Genomic DNA, 3,900 nt, shown 5'->3' with positions numbered 1-3,900 from the left:
AAAACCATCTGCAATGACATTTAGGGAGAAATTGTGGAATAAGTGTAAATATCCTGTGTAAATCCTGAACAATGAGCATGTTAATGTGAAGAGGAGCATTGATAAAAAGCATGCATTTATGGAGGAAAGCAATGTCATACTGCAGATAATTAGAGCTGGGAGAGTAGTATTTAATTTACAAGTTGTTTAACCCTAACTAATCTAATGAGTAGCTTCTCATTTCTTAAACAACCATCAGTTTCTTAGAGTATAAAGATTGGACTGTGTTTCAATGGAAAAAGGTCATGTGGTCTGATGAGTCTAGGTTGACTCTGTTGGGTGAAAAGAGAGGTAGATGAAGTGATTACCCATCATGCCTAGTGCCAACAGTAAAAGCCTGTGAGGGTAGTGTTATGTTCAGGGGTTGCTTCAGGTGCTCAGTTCTAGGTTGAGCAACGTTATGTGTCCAAAAATGATGGAAATAAATGTTGTGACATTGCAAAAGTTTACTGACATGATTCCACAGTGAATGCATTCCATATTCAAAGCTAAAGGCTAAATATTATAGACCAGTGGTTTGGCTTGTGACCCCATTTTAACATCATAAATTTCTGCTGACCCCAGACATTCAAAATGAAGACTTTTTTTTGGTCATGTAACAGTTTGCTATACTATGTTGCAAAAAATGACATTTAGTCTATATAATGTATATTATTATGGACGGAGGCAGAAAAGCCAGGTGTAGATTACTGCACACAGTGAGAATTTTATTTTCCTTGGTCAGGATATATACAGTCAGTCCAGCTTAGATTTACAAGGCTGACAATTAATACTGAACAAACAAGAACTCAAGCTATGAATTATGAAAGAGCTGCAGCATCTGAAACTGACCACAATGAACATTTGAAAGAAACAGTACCACAGTGCTTCCGTTTCAGCTTCACAGTTTGTCATGTCTTTTATGGATTGTGATTGTCTCTCTCAACTCAGCATATTTTTTATTAGTACGTTTTTTTGTTTTTGTTTTTTTTGTTTTTTTTTTAGCAATTACTAAAAATTTCAGGTGATCCAGGCAACCCCACGTGGGATCCCGATCCCAAGGTTGAAAAATGCTGTTATAAACAGAAAAGTGAATAGAATTTCATATTCTGCTCCGTTGTTTCTCACAGATGGAGGAAAATTAAGAAAAGACAAATACGGAGACAAGAGAACATGACACATTTGGGTAATACTGAATAAAAGTTCTGAATGGAAAGAAGAAAATTAATTACAGCATTCTTATTTTAAAGCATTTCTTAATTGGAGATTTGGGCCACATCACCCACCCTTAACCCTTATCCTTCTTGACAGAAATCACAATAGTTGATCCATAAACTGCTGGTTGCCATGACAAAGAATTAATAGTCTAACCTGAATTCATCTGATGGGAGTAGGGATTATCCAAAGATTAGCACAGAGCTACTGAAGTCTCCCATCTTCCCTTATTTTTCCTTCAAATCATTCAAACGCCACTGTAGAGGTGGTGTTATACTGTACATGCCCTTCTGTCTGACTCTGTTTTTATTACAAACACAGCTGCCCTCTGTCCAGTAAAGACAGAAGCAGCGTTGGGAAACAGTCATGTGTTTGGTCTGCAGATGATCACTTTCAAAGACCAGTCATGGGATGAGGATTAGGAGGAGGGGGTTATATTCATTCATGCACATATCACATGGTGCCCAGTGGTGGCAAAAGCACACACATTCTTTACTCTAGTAAAAATGCAAAAACTGTTGGACGATGGTAAAAACAGAAGCACTGATTCAACCTCTTTAAGGCAGTAAAAGTGAAAAATAAAAAGTACTCAAAAATCAGGCTAGGAAGAACATTTCTACTGAAAAAAAAAAAAAAAAATTGAAAATAATCAACATTAAGTTCACTCAATGTGCAAATCAGTTCTCCACATCAGAAACAGAACTTAAAAATTATGATGTTTTGTCTTAATGGTCTAGTCTTTCTTGTTGTTTTTGTCTTATTACTTTGTCACATGTGATATGCACTTATGGATTCACAATGGGATAGTCTTTTCTAGGGCCTTTTCTTTGGCCATGATTTTGGCCAAAAATAAAATCCCAATTTTTTCCTCTAAAAACTCAATTTTCGATTTCGATTCGGGCCAGTGGTGGCATTTTAGCCGGCATGTTGTTTTCGTGTGCAACTCGCAATGCAATGCATTGCTCCCACTCCAGTGTGTGTTGATGTTTGAGGTGCTGAAATAAGTTTGTTGTGCTGCTGTGACTGATCCCGCCTTCAGGGTGAGTTTGCAGCGTGGAATGGTTTGGTTTTCATCGGAAACTTGGAAGCCGTACCAATTCAACACAACTGAATTGCTCTTGCTGTTTCAGCCACGAACTTCTCACTCTCCTTAGCAAACGCCATTTTTGTACTGGTGTGTGGAGACCAAAGACTGTAGAGAGCACAGTTAGGAGAGGAATCTACGATAGCCTGGAGGAGGAGCCTATGGTAGCCCAGAGGCATGTGGCCTGAAGACGTGAGAGAGATGAAATCGATTTGATGATTACCCTTTTTTAAACATTGTCCTAATTGATAATCCAATTTCTATTAAAATTGATTAATCGTGCAGCCCTCTTTTCTATATGTTTTCAGTCCATTCTGTCTTCTTGTGTTGTTGTTGAAGGTGTACAATAATGCAGTTAAACTAAAATAACAAACCTGTTTGAAAATGTAAAGAGTAGAATCTACAGATGTTTGAGTTAAATTGTTGGAAGCACAATAAAAAGTTGCCTGAAAACTAAAACTCAAGTAAATTTCCGATAAATGATGAACCAAATTAAATTTTCAGTTGATGTTCATAATAATCATCTGATTGACAGTTGATTCCAAAGTTATTTACGTTTTGTTTTTGTGGTGTTTTCCCCCTTTTTCGCCATGAATACAAACAATAATCTCATTTATTTAAAAAAAAATAATAATAAAATAACTGAGCTGTTGCTTTCAGGTCTTCGTCAACAAATTCTGTTCCAGAAATCCATGAAACAACTGTGAATACAAAACAACAGATAAATATACGCTACTGCCATTGGTGAAGCATCATCTTATTTAACAGTCAAAGCTAAAATGGGTTGATATTGACAACCAATCGAAATTGTCCTTCACCCTGTGACCTTCTCCCCGGCACAGCAGCAGTCTGTACAAAATTTGTCAGAGAGGAAAAACACTGGAAAGCCACAGCAGGAAAAACATCTGTAATGATGTTAAGAGTCTGATGCAGCGAAACATCCTGTGTAAATACTGCACAATAACAGGACCGATGAGCAGGTGAAAAGTACGGCTCAGCTGAAATTTACTGAATGTTTGGTTTCCCACCAGGTTTCTGCTTTTTTCCACTCCAGGACCTGGATCCTGAGGTTTTCTGTTTTTATTAGTTGCCTGGTTGCCTGATAATCTGTAAAATCCAGTGAATGAGATGCACATTTGCCTAAAATGTGGAAAGTCAGTTTAGTGCAGCTGAAAAAAAAAACAAAACCCTGTGCTCGTCAAGTGCGTAATGAGTAAATAAATGGTTCAGTGGAAGCGGAAATGGCATTTGTCAATATCAATTACACACTACACTCACATCTGCAGCATCAGCAGGGCTCTGTGTGCTGATCATTGTGAGCCAGATCCCACTTCTGTTCTCTGCTTCTGCAAACACGTCACCGCTTTCCTCATTGATTGTTAGTTTTACAAGCCAACAGTCAAAGGCTAATTTCCGCTAATGTGCAAAGAGGTGTTCTGTATGTATCTGGGAGACCTGGAATCTGTTGGTTCTCTGATAATCAGCTTCCATAGAACAGATTCAGTCATTCATCACTTGTGAATGACAACGCAAATATGAAACACATAAAAACATACATACAAACAAAAATACGTAACACACAT

Source organism: Sphaeramia orbicularis, chromosome 16 (assembly GCF_902148855.1).
Source record: "Sphaeramia orbicularis chromosome 16, fSphaOr1.1, whole genome shotgun sequence".
Classification (NCBI taxonomy): Eukaryota; Metazoa; Chordata; class Actinopteri; order Kurtiformes; family Apogonidae; genus Sphaeramia; species Sphaeramia orbicularis.
This window is presented reverse-complemented; position numbering follows the sequence as displayed.